The sequence below is a fragment of the Cervus canadensis genome, chromosome 22 (genome assembly GCF_019320065.1).
Source record: "Cervus canadensis isolate Bull #8, Minnesota chromosome 22, ASM1932006v1, whole genome shotgun sequence".
NCBI classification, from domain to species: domain Eukaryota; kingdom Metazoa; phylum Chordata; class Mammalia; order Artiodactyla; family Cervidae; genus Cervus; species Cervus canadensis.
The window spans coordinates 11042797-11059858 of NC_057407.1; the positions used below are offsets into that span (position 1 = coordinate 11042797).

Below are 17062 nucleotides of genomic sequence, written 5' to 3' on the forward strand. Positions count from 1 at the left end.
ATTTGCAAAGTCCAACTTAAGATGTTCCAGAGAAGTGAATGGTGGGAAATATGAAAAGATGAAAGAAAATACTAGATTGAAATTTGCTGTATTTCTTGCTTGTTTCAAAAAAATGTTTTTGTTGCTAAAATATTTTTAGCTGGGAGAGATTGTAACTTATTTGTGTTTTCTCTGTAAACCGGATGGCTAGAGAAACGCTTAATTGTAAGATCTGTGGCTACTGTCCTTAGAGTCACAATCCTGATGGATCTCTGAGGCTATATGCCTTGAGACACAACTTACAGTGATTGGAAGCCTTTCTGTCAGAACCAGAGGCATGTGCTCACAAAGAAGGGGTTATTTTCTCTGCCTTCACAAAGCAGTGTGAAACATCTGCCTGGATTGAGATCTGAAGTTAGAGCAAGACTTTAAAAATGAAATCTTTGAATCCTCACATGGAAGTGGTAAAACACTAGGTACTTTTAATAGATCCTGTCAGCAGATCAGTCAATGAATCAAGACTGTGTTTTGAAGGATTTGGTATGTGTTGTTTAAAAGCAAACAGTTAAAAAAATAAAAGCAAACGGTTGAGACTCATGAGAGAAAATGGAAAACTGAACATGGATGTATGGATTTGCGATCCATAGAGCAAGATGTGTGGCTGTTGTTAGGGTAACTAGAAATCAGGCACAAAGGAAGAGAAGAAATAGTAGAGAAATAGCGCAGATGGGAAACTCTGAGACTGATTCAATACTTTGCAGTACGTGGGAACCAGGAAGGTCCACAGTTATAACTTAACAGACAAAGCTAAATGGTATGAGAGGAAAAGAGACACTTAGAATTTCAAATTCAACATATAAACAGTTACGAATTTTTAAAACTCAGTTCTTCAGTAGAAAACAGTGAAGAATATTTTGTCCTAGCACTCCTGTGTAAACTTACTTTATCTTAATATGGCATCTGAAGATGTGGCTGCTGCTTTCCAAGGGAACACTCCCAAATAGCTTTCCCTTCGAGCACGTTTAGAAAGAGGCTCATATGGAAATAGGTCCTGCTGCTTGTTTGCCTTGAACTTGTGTGCTCACGCTCAGTCGCTTCAGTAGAGTCTGGCTCTCTGCAACCCCATGGACTGTAGCCCGCCAGGCTCCTCTGTCCATGGGATTCTCCAGGCAAGAATACTGGAGTGGGTTGCTGTGCCGTCCTCCAGGGGATCTTCCCGACCCAGGAATTGAACCCTCATCTCCTACATTGCAGGCAGATTCTTTACCCACTGAGCCCCCTGGGAAGCCCGCCTTGAACTCAGTTAATTGTTATTAACACTCGTGGCACCTTCCCCCAAAAGCTGTATTACCCTTTATGTGGACTCTTCAAATCAAAGTGTAAAACTCTCTTATTAATACCTACCTGACTGTTACCCTTAAGTTTTGAACTGAAGCACATTAAAAAAAAAAAAAACAGGCTTTTCTTTCAAGGGCTTTTAATGGAAAATAAAAATATTTCAGTACCTCAAGACAGACTGGAGAGACTCGCCTAGCAGATTATTAAATCAATGATAATGGAGTCCCAGGAACGGGAGCCTGGGCTGAGATGCGTCTGTAGAGTGAAATGGGTGAGATGCTTGTACAGAAGAAGGGGACAGACAGGGAAGAGAGATTCCAGCATCTGGAAAAATGAGAGCAAAATTAGTTTATATGTTTCTCAGGAAAACAAGTCTTATAGTCACCCTTTGTTTATTGGACAAAAATATTATCCTTCGTTATTATTCACTTTTTCCAGACTTAGCTCTGATTACTTTTTGGAGTGACTGTTGAGTGCATGTTCAGGCTATTACCATAGGAGAGAATACAAAAGGAGTGGACAGATTAGACCGGCATTTCTTAACCCTGGTGGCACATTAGAGCTAAAGTTCTCTATGGCCAGGACACTCCCCACATTAATTAAATCAGGAGTTCTCTAGTGATTACAAGGTGCTGGGAAGGTTAAGAATCACTGCTTGGGACTGCTGAGTTTAAAGAACTGTCAGATTTTGGATAGAGCTACTGTGTGCAGAAGGCAGTAGGAGAGTGTTAGAAATAATTTGTTAGTAATGTAGTTACAGTACTGACTTGAAAATCATTTACTTTTTATAGAGTAGATTCATGGTTATAATTATATCAGTCTTGTTAATTTATTCAGCACACATTATACAACTGCCATGTGTAAGAGGTTGTTCCAGGTGCCAGGGAATCAGTGCAAAACAAGGCAGAGAAAAATCCCTCTCCTCTTGTAGTTTACATTCTAGGGAGGGAAACAGACGATAAGTACGTGTATACTATATAACTAGGAAGATATAAATACTTTGAAGAAAACTAAGGAGTTGAGAATCACAAAAAAAATGAGACATAGGACTTTTAAATTCAGATGCCTGGGGAAGATCCCTGTAAAGAGATGACGCTGACGCCTCAAGATTATTTAATTGCTGACCCTCCCAGGCCCTCAGCATTTGACTGCCCACCTGCAACAAATCCCCTTCACTTTCTGAGCTCAGAAGACTTCCTCAAACTTTGATCTCTTTAAAAACAAACCATAACACATTTGTGTGTGCTGTGCTAAATCACTTCAGTCATGTCTGACTCTTTGTGACCCTGTCCTCCGGTCTCCTCTGTCCATGGAATTCTCTAGGCAAGAATAGTGGAGTGGGTTGCCATGCCCTCCTCCAGGGGATCTTCCCCATCCAGGAATCGAACCTGCATCTCTTACGTCTCCTGCATTAGCAGGCGGGTTCTCTACCACTAGCATTGGGCCCCAAATACTATCATTGGAAGCTTTACATCACTCAGAACTTTTAAGCTTCACCAGCATTTTTCTACATACCCTAGTCACTAATCCTTCCAGAGTGGCTCACAACACCTCATTTGACTATAGGCCAGACAGACTGTCCAGTAATGAGACACACAGGACCACGAGGAAATCACTGGACCTACACAGAGGGTGTTTCAAGGGGAGCATGAAGATAGAAGAGCCAATAATGGGGCATGTTCCACACGGACTGGGGAGGAGGGATGGTAATGCCTGGAATCATAAATAAGTTGCGTTAGGCTATGATAAACTGGAAGACATTCATATCCAGTGATTTTTATTTTCTTGTGAGGCTTAGAGGGAAAGGTGAAGGTTTGGATTGGTCTCTGTGGGAAATAAGGGCTAGAAAGGAGCATGAGTGAACACTCATGAATGTATGTGATGTGCCAAGCCTCATGCCACCAGCTTTAGGTATGTCATTTAATTTAGTCCCTGCATCAATTCTGAAGTCACAGATTACTGGTTTCCCATCTAGGATTCAAGTCCTGGTCTGTCCCCTGCTTGATTCCCTTTATACCATATTTTTTAAAAAATTATTTAATTGGAGGCCAATTGCTTTACCATATTGTAGTGGTTTTTGCCATACATTGACATGAATCAGCCGTGGCCCATTATACCATATTGCCATAGGAATTCACGAGAGACTATCCAAGCATATTGCAAAATTAGCAGGACATTGAAATCAGAAAGTTTTAAGGGGGCCTTAATGGTCATAGTTGGGCTTCCCTGCTGGCTCAGTGGTAAAGAATCCACCTGCCAATGCCAGAGACACTGGTTTGATCCCTGGGTCAGGAAAATCCCTGGGAAGACCCCCTGGAGTAGAAGTGGCAATGAACTGCAGTATTCTTGCCTGTAAAATTCCATGGACGGAGGGGCCTGGTAGACTAGAGTCCATGGCGTCACAAAAGAGTCAGACATGACTGAGCGACTAAACAACAGCAACAGTGATCATAGTCATGAACTCCTGCAGGCCGGGGATCTGTGTTTGGTGACTGCTCACTGTTCCTTCCAAACAACAACAAGCAGGCTTTCCTACTAGTGATGCCCTGAGATACACATTCTTGATGCCAGAATGTTTTATCACTGAAACCACAGCAGGAGTCCAAATTTAGGAGACAAGTTGAGGAAGAAGCTTACTGAGATCAAAGTTAAGCATTATCTCCCTCAGAAACCCTGAAATGATCCAGCCTCGGCAGGATCCAGGGGGTACCCTCGGGATGAACGGCGTCAGCGAGAGAAGACACGTGAGATCAGCCTTGATAGGGCCAAGTCTGCGAGGGAGAGAGAGAGACCAGACAGGGGGTGCAGCAGTCTGGCAATGCTTTATTTTTTACCGTAGCTTTTATACCCTAAGTTAGTACATTTCTAAGGGGAAGATAGTTTAACATTACATCAGCTTGTCCTTCACGAAACCAGGGTGTTTTCTGCATACTTCTTGGTTTATGAGGGTCTTGTACATTATATTCTGGCCTTGGGGCCTATTAACATTTTATGCAAGTCAGGTGAATGTAAACCTATTTTCTGTTTCTGTGGTGACCTTAACTGAAAGGTAGCAGTCTCATAGGGCAACAGTACAGAGTAGAAGTATAACCTTGTTAACACAAAAATTAATCCTTCTGCAGAAGTTGTCAGTTGAGTTTATCTAAGAGGTTTACCCCACACAGACTCTGCGGCTTCAGTGAGGCAGCTTCTGCCTAGCACTCCTGACTGACAATTAACAACCATCTCATTATTACTACACTAGGGCTAAGCTCTTATTTTTCTAGATCTTTAACTATATTAACAATGGTTTCCATAACACAACCTTAGTACATTAAGAGCAAAAACACAGCAAGCAAATGTTAACCCAATAACCACCTTTAGAATAATTTTTCTTATGTTTTCTAATAGGACTCCTTCACTCCCCAAAGGGCTCTATGTCTATTAGGGCCTTTATATGATCAGGTTCTTTATGCTGTTTTATGATTAGGGTATTATAAGCAGTCATGCATATTAGTACTAAGGGCATAGACGCATTTGCTAAACGAACTAGAATGCCAGCAAAGGAGTTTAAATTGAAACACTCCTTTCACCCTGGATAATCTCATAAAATACCACCACCCGGGAAACTTATTGATTAAAGTTCTAAATTGATTCTTATTTGGGAAGAGATCGGGGAAGGCCTTCTGCCTGTCTCACAGAAATTAGGGAGTAGTCTGTTGAAGCAAGCATCAGAAAGACAGATATCATCTTTAAGGTGAGCGCCGGGGACAGCTTTTCGGAATCCCTGAAAACCTGATCTGCCTTGCCTGTCAGGTTTTCTCCTCGTGACCTCGTCATGGGTAGGATCTCGTGAGCTGACCTTTTCGAAACCCCTGAAAACCTGATCCGCCTTGCCTGTCAGATTTTCTCCCACATGACCTTGTCATGGGTGGGATCTCGTGTGTTGGGTCCTAGCACTTGTTCTAAGCTCCCTGAATTCACACTCCTGCTAGAGCCTGCCCGCCTTACCATGGTTAGTGTTGCCAAATAAGCCAGGCTGGTTAAGCCTCTCTGTGCTTCCATGTCCTCAACTCTGAAATAGTAGTGTCTGCATCATCAAGGTGATGATACATGTGAAGTCCCTAAATCAGGCCCTGGCAGACAGTAAATTTCAGTAAATATTCATAATTGTTATCATACATGTCAGAACTTTGCTCTTAAGTCCAAATATCAGTGTTTTTATGTGCTTTAGATGGCCTTCTGAAAGACAGGAAAGGCATATATAGGTCTGTGGCCCCTGCAGAGATTCTCCCCACCGCAGAGGCCCTGCTTTTGCTGGGTACCTAGCAGGCACCTTCCCCTGGGACTTCAAGTGACACAGTCTCTGTTAGCTTGAACAAGAGACAGGGTCTCTTGTTAGCTGAGTAGCAAGATAGTAGAGAGATTTCATTAAACTAAAAAGTCATCAGAGCCCTGTGGCAGCAGCGGGGGCATTCAGAATACTCTTTTATTGCTGTGAAGCCCATGAGAGCCTTTAAAGCAGGGAAAAGCTGTGTGTATATAGATAGAAGCCTTTGGGGAAAACTGCCCCTTTATTATTTTTCTTTTTGCCCTCAGCTACTTTGGTATTTTAATTGTGTAGTCCTTCTAAAGTTATTAAAGTCAAGTGTCTAGAAACTAAGCCTCTGTGCTCGATTCCTTGAGGATTGCAGAGATGTAGGAGGCACAGTCCTTGCTGCTTTACAGACAAGGACGCTGGACTTAAAGGATGTGTTGGAGATCCCAGGACAACCCCAGTGTTCGTTCACTAGAAGGACTCATGGGACTCAGAGTTGTACTTGTGGCTGATATTTATTATAGCAATGGAGTAAGGATACACCGGTGGCTTATTAGGAAGAAGAACCAGGTAGAGTCTGAAGTCTGAAGAGTCTGACTCCACACACAGGCTCCCTTATGCTCCCTCCGTCACATTAGGGGTCACACAGAGCACTGTCTTCAAATACTCATTTCTAGTTAAAATGCAGTGACAGATGTGCAGTGTTTCTGCCCTAGGAAGCCCACTAGAGATCTAGCAACCAACATTTTGGGGGGCTGGTTGTATAAGAACCCTTTGTTTAGCATGTACAAAATGCCCAGAAGGGAAGCAAATGTTCAGTATAAACCATATTGTTCACATAAAAAGTCTAGGCTCTGTGTTGGGAACACTGCAAGAGTCAGATCCCTGATGCCAGCCAGAGGCCAACTTTGCCAGCAGGCCTTTCTAAGGATAGCAGTCTCAGGCCTGCTATGTTAACTCTTTTCTGTACAGAAGAGGTGCCACATACACGCACAACCAGTTCTAATACTAACCCATCAGAGTCACTGCTGTAAATGGTTAGATATTGAAGGAACAGGTCCCTTCTGACTGCTGGGTCACAGAAACCTTTATACCACACATTTGAGCTGGGCCTCAAAGGTTAGGCAGGGTTTGAGCAGCAGCAAAGTGGGGAGACAGGACACAGTGGGCAAAAAAATAGTAATTTAGGGAAAGGCAAGCAGGCTTATCTGATCAGAAATGAGATGTGTTGATGGAAATAGGGGAACCTAGGAAGGCAGGGAGAGGACAAATGCCACAGGACCTGGACTAATAAGTGGAGGCTTGTGGGTTTTATATGCAGAGATGGAACACCACTGAAAGTTTCTCTTTTAAGACAGGAAGTCATATAGTTCAAGGCATGTTTGCAGGAGATACATCTTTGGTGGTAGATAGTCTGGCCTGGAGATCAGAGTCCTAGAGATGGAAGGCTGTAGAAGATACCTGGATATATTTCCCAAAGGCCTGGGCTTCAGAAGATGCTCATTCTTTTATGGCCCACCTCAGTATATAGGAAATACGTAAAATAAATGAGGAAGGCAAACTCTGTGTCTGTGTTGTAGATTACCCTTTAATACCTTGGCAGGCAGGCCAGAGATGACTAGGCCTGTCTTGTGCAGTGAATTGGTACCAACTAATGCAACATTCTACATGCAGAGAAGAGAGTGTATTTACTTAAAAATAATATGCAACCTGTACTGACTAAAATACTCAGAAGCTGCCAAATCCCCAATTCCGGTCTGCACAAGTATCTGACTATCTTGTGCCAGCCCTAAGCTCAGATAGAACCAAATCTTCCGTGATATGCAAATTGCTCTCTGCACACATCTGGATTTCAAGGCTGCCCCACTCTCAACAAAAAGTTCAGAAGGGGCCAAAGGGCAGACCACATGGGATGTGCTCACTGGCGATGCCTTATATTCTGACTTCCTAGACTCTTGTCCCAGATCCCTGGCCATTGACATCTCAGACTGCCTCACTTGGGTCCTATACTCCTGGCTCACAAAATTTTGGTCCAGCTCATCTGTGTAGACGTCCTCATCTGGCTCTTTGATTGCTACATTTCAGAAGTCTACTTGTCTTTCACATACCCATTTCTGAGACCAGGAATGCCTGCTCAGAGGACTGTCATTCCTGAACCTGGCCCTCTGAAGAACTTTCCTTCAACCCCAAAACCCCAGCTCTGTATCCTGACCCTAATGTTGACAGCATTACAATTTTGTGCTTTGGAGCAATGCTGCTATGCAGTAGTACAGAGCCCTTTGTCTCAGTGACCAACTCCTCCCCCAACTCGAAAGAGTTGTGCTATCCAACAGAACTTTCTAGGACGATGTAAATGTCCTCTATATGGCAGAACATTATGGTCTGCAAGGTAGCCACTAACTACATGTGGCTGTTTAGCACTTGAAATATGGCCTGTGACTGAGAACTGTTGCTCATATTAATTTTAATTAAATATAGATAACTACATGTGGCTAGTGGGTACCATATTATAATGGCACGGCATAGATCCTGGTGGGAGTGATCTGGTGAACTGGCTGTGCCGGGTAGATTTAATCTGTGTGTGCAAGGTATCAAGAGGAGGGCAAGACAGGACACAAGAGAGGAAGATCAAGGAGAACGTCCTTTGTGGTCTCAGGTCTTTCCACTTGTGTACATTCCTAGGTATATAATATTTAGAGATGCACTAATTTTAAGTTGTTTTCTTTCTTTTTGGTCAATAGTGAATATTGTTTTCACTATTTAAATATGTATCATGAAAGACAGTTGACTACAGGAATCAGTATAGGCTTTGCGAGTCCCTTGGACTGCAAGGAGATCAAACCAGTCAACCCTAAAGGAAATCAGTCCTGAATATTCATTGGAAGGACTGATGCTGAAGCTGAAACTCCAATACTTTGGCTACCTGATGAGAAGAAATGACTCTTTGGAAAAGACCCTGAGGCTGGGCAAGACTGAAGGCAGGAGGAGAAGGGGACAACAGAGGATGAGATGGTTGGATGGCATCACCGACTCGATGGACATAGTTTGAGCAAGCTCTGGCAGTTGGTGATGGACAGGGAAGCCTAGCATGCTGCAGTCCATGGGGTCACAAAGAGTTGGACACGACTGAGCGACTGAACTGAACTTGAAGAATCCAGACTTAAGTTGTAGTCTTGTCTCTATACCGTATCAGCTATGTCACTGTAAGGATCGGGATGGGGAACACATGTAACTCCATGGCTGATTCATGTCAATGTATGACAAAACCCACTACATTATTGTAAAGTAATTAGCCTCCAACTAATAAAAATAAATGAAAAAAAAATATCATCAGTTTTTCAGTATTAAGGGAAAGTAAGAAAGATTTTGACATAGTGTAGTGAACACCATTCTTATATCTTATACTTGTAAAAAATGAAAATTCTCAAACACTTCATTCAAAATTTTAGTACTTACGAAATCTTTATTTGCTGTTGTTTCCTGAGATTATTCTGCGTTTCTCAGTCTTACACTTTAAAAGCCTAGAAAATATCTAGTAAAATGTCTGACAGATAAAAATATTTCTTTGGTTTTCAGATTGGCTGAGTTTTCTAGCTTCCATTCAAGAAACAATCAAGATTTTTCTATTTCTTCTGTATATGTTTATTTTGGTTTTTGTAAGCTCCACTGTTGCCATCAGGACTCCCTCATGATCTATTAAACTGTAAGACTTTTTTTCATTTGCACAGAAACAACAGAAATAGTGACAGGAACAAGTTAATAAGTATAATTAATATATATTCTGTTATCTTTAACTGGAGGACTTATGTAGTTACAACAGGCCAAATCTGTAGATATGTGTGTGTGTATGTGTGTGTTTTGTTTGACAGACCAGGAAAAACCTTAGACAAATACTATGATTTTTCTTTCATCTGTGAATGTATATTCCTCTTATATTATGCTAATCAGAGAAAAACTTGAGTAAAGGAATGAAATTAAAAAGAACAATAATGTTCACATCATGAACAAAGTGTGGAAAATCCCAGAACAAAAGATTATCAGTATGAGGGAGGAGGGAAGCGAGATCCGGAAGGCAGAAGGAGAGTGGCCCATGGCACCTACTATTTTAACATTGCTTTTTTGACATCATGATTACTTTTCTACAGTACTTCAGGCTGCTTGACCTTTAGCTGAGAAATGTAAAAGTGTGGGGCTTCTTTAGTCCCCATAGGTGTGATTAGCAAATTATAAAGAAAGAAGGGCCAACCCCCTGCCCCCTGGCTTCCTCATATGAAGGTACACCTTCCTCAGAAGTATTATGGCTTGAATGTTGGAGGTGGCAAAGATGAGCTGACTCCGCATTGCGCTGTCCTGTCCGTGGAGTCTCACCCTCACTTCAGCCCCATATGTTTATTTACATACTTTTTATTGTTAAAATTTTTACTGTTGATTTTAACATTATTGTTTCAAAATTTTTAACATTGTTATTTTAAAATTTGTATTGGTGCTTCCCTGGTAGCTCAGCTGATAAAAGAATCTGCCTGCAGTGCAGGAGACCCCGGTTTCATTGCTGGGTAAGGAAGATCCCTTGGAGAAGGGATAGGCTACCCACTCCAGTATTCTTGGGCTTCTGTGGTGGCTCAGTCAGTAAAGAATCCGCCTGCAATGTGGCAGACCTGGGTTCAATCCCTGGATTGGGAAGATCCCCTGGAGAAGGGAACAGCTACCCACTCCAGTATTTTTGCCTGCAGAATCCCCATAGACAGAGGAGACTGGCATGCTGCATTCCATGGGGTCACAAAGAGTCAGACGTGACTGAGCGACTAAGCACATTGTTAAAATTGGAAGCCTGATCCTGGGGTGACAGCGCAAATCATTCACAGTAAAAACAACTGTTTGTAGCTCCCTGTGTAACTGATAGTTAAGTTACCATTGAGTTTATTTTCGTGAGAAGCACATGATTTCTAAACACCCTGTGTGTGCATGCTCAGTCACTCAGTCGTGTCCAACTCTGTGACCCTGTGGACTGTAGCCTGCCAGACTCCTCTGTTCATGGGATTTTCCGGGCAAGAATATTGGAGTGGGTTGCCATTTCCTCCCCCAGGAGCCCTTCCCAACCCAGGGGTCCAACCCACCTTTCCTGCCTCTCCTGGTTGACAGGCGAGTTCTTTACCACTGAGCCACCTGGAAAGCCCAAAGACCCTGTAGGGCCTGTATAATTATAGAAATGCTATTGTAACTTTGAGACTGTGTGATAACAGATTTACTCATGTGCCTCTTGCTTTAGAGAAAATGAGAAGAGTCTGTTTTCTGGGATTGTCATTCAGGAGTCTCTGCTTGTTCCAAATCAATCAGTGTTGCCACCCTCATCTCTGAGTCTTTTGGGTGGGAATGCCATGAACCTCAAAGAGACTTGGTGCCACCAGGAGTGCTGAAGTCGGGGCTTGGAATGGCCTTTCTAATCGGAGGGGTCAGGTGCCCCCTCTGGGTGATTGGGATCCTGGAACTAGCTGGGTTTCATTCACACATTCCCCCTGGGGGCCTGTGCGACATGGACACTCTCAGTGTACCTCTAGGACAGGATGTGGTTTGGAGCATTTCCCAGATATATTTGCCCCGCGATCTCCTCCTCCCTTCCATCACGTACTTTTTTTTCTCAATGTTTATTTCATAAGATGAGATACAGGTAAAGCATGGGCTTGGAAGTCAAAGAGCTTTAGATTTGAATTCTTACTTTACCATTCTGCTTTTTTTTATCTCAAGTCAGAAACTTTGACTCTCAGTTTCTTCAGAGGTGAAATAACTGTTATGAGAATTAAATGCAATTAGGCAAGAAAAGAAACACTGTAAACAATGCCTGGTACACAAAAGACACTCACTAAGTGGCAGCTGTTAACAGCTGCTGCTATAGCAGGTTTCGTGCAGGGCTGTATCCCCCAACCACACCTTTTCCCTGAGCTTCACACTTGGGCTTTCAGCTGTCTGTTTTTTGTTCACCTGCATATCCAAGAGACCTCAAATTCAGCATGCCTATCTGAAATTTTGGCCACCTGATGCAAAGAACTGACTCATTTGAAAAGACCCTGATGCTGGGAAAGATTGAAGGCAGGAGGAGAAGGGAACGACAGAGGATGAGATGATTGGATGGCATCCAACTCAACGGACATGAGTTTGAGTAAACTCCGGGAGTTGGTGATGGACAGGGAGGCCTGGTGTGCTGCAATTCATGGGGTTGCAAAGAGTCGGACATGACTGAGCGACTGAACTGAACTGTTCTGAAATTTATATCTTCCTCCTTGTACCTTCTCTGGTCGACACTACCACATTTGGTTAACTGCTCCATCTGGTCAGCTTTGTCATCTAAATATGCCTCACATCCTTTCACCTTTCTTCAGCCCCAGAACAGCATTGTAGCTTGCCAGAGCTGCTCTTCTCTGTCTTTAGAGGGTTTCATATGTCACAAGCCTGCCTTCCACACAGCAGCTGAAGTGATCATCCTAAAAACTTATGAGGTCAACATTGCTTCTCATAGTTCCACTTTCAGAGCTCCTGTAAGGCCCATAATGGGGTTTTCCAAACTTGTTAATCCTGACAACCAACAGAGACCTTTTTAGAAATAGAAGTTTTGGTCTCCTTCCAAAAGTCCTCCCCTCTAGAGATTCTGATCCAGATCTGGGATGGGGCACAGGAATCTGCCCTTTTATTAAGCTGGGAGGTACACCTTGTGATAGCCAAGGGGGACAACACTCACATGTAATCCACACCATGGGTTTGACCTCTCTGCATTGCCCAACACGCCCCAGCTCTCCAGTGCCCTCTTCCACATCCCGACCATCAAGCTGCCTTGGCGCACTCTTCTCCTGGAATCCTCTTCTCTTCCTAACTTTCCCTTACCAAATGCTCAGTCTAGCTGTGTTGCCAGAATGTGTCCCAGTATCTCATTCAGGCAGCCTGTCTGTAGTCCATTGGAGCTTGTCAGCCCATTTCTGTGCAGTTAATTATAGAATTCTCACATTGTGTTGTCATTTTTGTTCTGTGTCTCTTTCTCCCAGTAGACTCAGAGCCTTGAGGACAGGGACCATTTTATTTCTCCATTACTATCTTCTTGCTTAGATTCTGGAACATGGTAGGGGTTCATGAATGCTTGTTGAAAGAATAAAAAGGAGAGAGTGGGGCTGGAAAGAACTCTTGAATTGTACTAGGAGGCATAAAGGTGTTCTTTGGAGCCCTGATGTGTCTCAGGGACAGGTGGCGGTTAGGAGGGAGGCCTAAGTAGGGAGGATTCCTGCTCCTGTCCCTTCTCTTTGCCTCTGATTCAACCAAAGTAACTCTACTATTAAAATTTTCATGTGTTGGTGAATAGTGTAAGGTCTTGTTGAAAAGAAGGGAAAAGTTGGTACTAAAAATAAATTTGAAAGCCGCAGCACTGATTTACCTTAATGAAATCCCTTTATGCATCTCTACTCTCTGTGATTTAGAATGAAGTGGGAAAACTTGAAGAACTTGAGAAATAAAGCCAAGGATCTAAATTGAAAACTGCGACTGTGAGGCAAGATTAGAGATTTCCTAATCTGTTGGGTTGTGCCATGTAGTATGGCCTTGGGGCCACTTGCTGCTTTCAAGCACCTGGGGAGTTATCATGAGAGAGATGCTAAGTGGTTGGCATCCATTTCCACAGAGGCCAATGTGAAGAAGTGTGAAGATTACATTGAAAGAGCTGTGAGAATTCCTCTGAATTTATTTGAGGTGTGTGCTTGTATTTCCAAAGCAGAGTCTTCGGGAAATAGCCTCCCTAAGGAGTGAGACTTTGTCCCTGCCTCAGCACCTGGCACGGACTACCGCCTCGTTGTTGGTCGTCAGACATTTGCTGTGGGGATGCACGAATTACCATCAATGGAAAAGGGTGTGAAATGCACCACCACCCGGGAATTAGGACTCTCATAAAAGCAAATGATCTTAAAATTAAGACTCTATTAGACTTGCCACAGATTCAAATTATGGATTTCATTTGTAAGAACTTGCTCAATAATACGAAATTAATGTAGCTTAATATACTGTTCATGCATAGCTCATCATAAAGACAAGTAAATGTAGAACAGTTCTCTCATAACATTGCTTATTAAAGAATCAGAATTTAACCATCTCTCTTTTTTTTTCTTTTGAAAGAATTAAGAGTTCTTTTACCCAGAGAAAACGGACCTGTCGCTCTCATATAGAGGTGTGGATGTTTGTAAAGTCTCCTAAATAAATTTTACTCCTTTGGCCACAGTTCCTTTCCCACTTTTAGGATATATGAGGAGTTGTGCCTCTCATTGGCAAGTAGATTCACTCAGCGTTTATCAAATTGTATCCGTACAGATTCCATGGTCTTATGCAGAGGAAGGTTGTGGGTCAAAGGTCACCTGTCCCATTGATACTTCAACACATAATAGCATTTCAAGACTCTGAGAAGTCCTGGGGGACAGAAACCTAACTGTGTTTAATGCCATATGTCCCAGCAATATTGACCATTTCTTTTGCAGAAGAGCTGTTGCCAAATTAGGAAACATTGGATAGATATTTGCCTTCAAATAGTTTGAATGTTAACAGAAAGCACCATTTATCTATCATACCCATTGGTGAAGTCAGCAAAACAGGAAATAATTTGATTTATACCTAGGGCTCTTTGAAATGAAAAAAAAAAAAATAGTCATTTTGACTGTCACAAATTGTGAAGATACATTATTTTCTCATGGTTAAATAATAACCCAATGTATGGATATACCTACCATGTTTTATTCAGCCATTCATTTGTTGGTAAATATTTTGGTTGTTTTCATCTTTTGGCTATTATGAAAAATGCTGCTATGAATGTTCATGTAGTTTTTTGTGTGGCCATATATTTTCATTTCTCTTGTAAATATATACTGAGAAGTGGAATTGGTAGATCCTATGTTAAACTATATTTAACCTTTTGAGAAACCACCGGACTGTTTTCCAGAGTGGCTATATCATTTTACATTCCAACTAGCATTATATGATGGTTCCAGTTTCTCCATCTTCTTGCCAACACTTGGTATTACCTGTCTGACTAAAGTCATTCTAGTAGAAGTGAAATAATGCCCTCATTGTGGTTTTAATTTGCATTTCCCTAATGGCCAATAATGTTGGACACCTTTTCATATCCTTATTGGCTCTTTGTTCATCTTCTAAACAGAAATGTCTATTTATTTTATTATTGAGTTGCAAGAGTTCTTTATAAATTCTGTCTACAAGTCCCTTATCAGATATATTATTTGAAAATATTTGCTTTCATTCAGTGAATTATCTTTCCCTTTCTTGACGGTGTCCTTTTTAAAAAAATTTTAAGTTATTTATTTAGTTAGTTTTGGCTGCACTGGGTTTTTGCTGTTGGTAACGCGGGCTTTCTCTAGTTGCAGCAAGTGGGGGCTATTCTCTACTTGTGGTCCATGGGTTTCTCATTGCAGTGGCTTCTGTTGTGGCCCCCAGGCTCTAGAGCACAGACTCAGTAGTTATGACCTGCGAGCTTAGTTACTCCACAGCATGTGGAGTCTTCCTGGACCAGGGATCCATGTCCCCTGCTTCTCCTGAGCTTATTTGCCATCCCTGTATATTCTTTGATGAAAGGTATGTTCAGATTTTTTGTCCATCTTTGAGATGTTACTTATTGAGTTCTGAGATTACTTTATATGTTCTCAATAGAGTCCTTTCTTAGAATATTTGTAAATATTTTTGCCCAGTCTGTAGCTTGTCTTTTCATGTTCTTAGCAATGTCTTTCAAAGAGAAGATGGTTTTAACTTTGGTTAAGTCCAATTTATTATTTTGTTTTGATTCATAATATTTGCTTAATAATCTAAGATCACAAAGATCTTTCTACTGTGTGCTCAATATAAAAAAACAAATGTGAACAAGATACACAAAGATACTTATCTCATTTTTCTTGTGTGTATTCTTATAGTTTTTAGCTCTTAATACTTAGGTCTATGATAAATTCAAGTTAATTTCTTGTAGGCAGGGATCATGGTTCAGTTTTTTTATATGGATTGTTCAGCACCATTTGTTGAAACTGCTGTTCTTCCTCACTGAATTTTGAGACTGAAAATTAGTTGAATATATATGTGAGTTACCACATTTTTAAACAAAGGTCTCCCTCACCTCAACATGCCCATTTAATTGAAAGCTTATCACTTCCACATCTTCATCTCTTCCAAGAGTGGTATAGACTCACTGTTTCTGCTTCCTTCTTTCTTACTCTCACACTGATCATCTTTATCATTCCACAAAAAGGGTTCTTGCCAGAATCACCAGTGATCTCTGTTATGACATCCAGTGGATACTGTTTTTTTGTTGTCTCATGTGATTCTCAGTGTTCTTGGGCCTCAGTGATCCCCCCCTCCTCTTTCAGACACTTTTTTCCCTAACTAATGTAGCATCCCACCACTCTTCTTATTTTTCTTTTTGATCCAACATGTCTACTCTGCAAGTTCTTCTTCTTCTACCTATTTCTTTTATGTCAGTGTCTCTCAGGATTGTCCAGAGCCCCCTTTTCCTCTCATTCTGTGCATGCAAACTACTATTCCCATCTAATTCCCTGGCTTAAGAATCTCAAATTTACATCTGGCCCAGATCTTTTCTGAACTTCCTGTCTGCCCATTTAGCTACCTACCAGGACCATGAGCTCTAGGAAGAAAAGTGCCCTGTATACATTGTGTTCATATTTGTATTCCTGTGTTTAGCACAGAGAACTTAATGACTATTCATTGGCTAAATGAGCAAATGAATAAATGAACAAATTAAGCCACCTGTGCATTTGATGTAGCATATCTTTTAATTCTAGTCCAATACTTAAGTATTGGCCCTTTTACTGATACCTGATACATTCAATGAATACATGATGCTGGGCACAGGAGAAGCAAATTACTTTCAGAAGCACATACTTTGTGTTTGCCATGACTTGGTTTTCCTGCCACAATTGGTAGAGAACCTTGGGATGCTGAGATAGGAATGAGACCCTAGCACTGGCAGGAAAGAGGTAAGAGAGCGGGGAGACATTTCTCCAGATGTTGCAAACACTGTTTCTAACATTTTTCAGTTCAATAATTTCCTTCAAGAATTAACCTATATTGTTTGAGAAATAAAATATATTAATGGCCCTATTGAATTCTGAGTACATCTTTATAATTACCATACATTATTTCTTTTTTACTTTTCACCCAAGCTTTTCTAAGTCCCTGTAACATTTTTTCTTGGCTCTAAAGTGATTATCAAAAAGTTACATAGTAAGATGTAAACTGGATAATGTAGACTCTTTCAGACCTAGTGTTATGAATATTTTTATGATGATCTGAGTGTTCACATCAAAAAATGTGTTTGCTTCTTATGGGCTTATTATTATGCCAGAGCTTTGAGGGTATTTGAGAAGAATACCAACAGTCCTCATTACTGCCCTCGGGGAACACACACCTTTA

General features: G+C 41.5%; 1 protein-coding gene across 8 annotated transcripts in view; it reads left to right on the plus strand.

The window, feature by feature from the left end:
* The window catches only part of DOCK3 (dedicator of cytokinesis 3), a 288068-nt gene that overhangs the window by 156505 nt on the left and 114501 nt on the right, over window positions 1-17062 (plus strand). The window lies entirely within an intron of this gene.